Raw genomic sequence first — 1194 nt, 5'->3', positions numbered from 1 at the left:
CCTTTTTAAAATACTGTCAAGAAAAAAAGCAGGGTCTTGGAAATTCTGCCTCTTTTTTCTCCCCTGCTGCTAATTCACGTTGTGGTTTTGGATGAGTGGTGTTGAGAGCATATTATCTGTGAGTGACCATGTTTAGATTCTGAGAGGAGAAGTGGAGGATGAATAGGTCACTGAAGCCTTTTTTAAATTTAACTTTTCCTTTTTTGTTGTCTAGTCATCCTCATCTGTCTTCTGCTTCTTGGTGTCAACATCCTCCTCCTCATCATCTTCAGCTGCCCATTTGCCTATAGCTACCTAGGCCTCCTCATCTTCATCTCCATCTTCTTCCTCACCATCACCTTCTTCCTCTTCTTCCTCCTCCTCTCCTCCTTCTTTCTCTTTCTTGTCTACCTCATTGACAGCCTCCTGTTCCCCATTTTTCTCATTAGCTTCCCATTAGGGAGTGCATCTCTTCCAATTTCTATTTCCTCCACAATCTCCTTATTTTCCTTTCTTTAAGTCCTTGGTGGTGATCTCAGAGTTGGTGTCCACAGCTGCATCTGACATAGTGGGGCATGCGGGTGATCTGATATAGAAAATGTCAAAGAGAGACTGAGCTCAGGGACTCTGGCCAGAGAGCTGCAGGAGTACATTACAAGAAGGAGGAGCACTGTGCATAGCCTATGGTGAGTGGGAAGCTGGACTGGGAACAATGCAAAGATGGCTTTTCAGAGCAGCCAGTAGCAAATATCTTTTTTAAACAACATAAAGACTATAATGCACATGAAACTCACCAGATGGGATACATACAAAGCAAACTGACACATCTGTGGAAAGAAATGGTGGAAAAGCTCCATATCATTGACCAAAACAAGGCCAGGGACAGACTGTGGAACAGACCATCAACTGATGTTATGCAAGTTAAGGCTGAAGTTGAAGGAAATTAAAGCAAGCCAACAAGAGCCAAAATAAGACCTTGAATATATCTTAACTGGATTTAGCGTTCATCTGAAGAACAGATTTGATGCATTAGACACTAAAGACTGAAGACCACAAGAGTTGACATTAAATATATCATCAAGAAAGAGAGCAAAATGGCATTAAGAAGACAAGAAAGAAGGGAAAAAAATCAAAATTAATGTCAGAAGTGACTCTGAAACTGGATCTCCAGCATAGAGATGCCAAAGCAAATGGAAAAAATGAAGAGGAAAAAGA

General features: G+C 41.2%; 1 pseudogene; it reads right to left on the bottom strand.

Annotated features, from left to right (window-relative positions):
- Window positions 1-210: 210 nt before the first annotated feature.
- Window positions 211-546, bottom strand: LOC102842651 (annotated as a pseudogene).
- Between the last annotated feature and the right edge of the window lie 648 nt (window positions 547-1194).

Source organism: Chrysochloris asiatica, unplaced genomic scaffold (assembly GCF_000296735.1).
Source record: "Chrysochloris asiatica unplaced genomic scaffold, ChrAsi1.0 scaffold00143, whole genome shotgun sequence".
NCBI lineage: Eukaryota > Metazoa > Chordata > Mammalia > Afrosoricida > Chrysochloridae > Chrysochloris > Chrysochloris asiatica.
The sequence above is the reverse complement of the archived record's forward strand: the minus strand, read 5'-3'. Positions and strand labels throughout refer to the sequence as shown.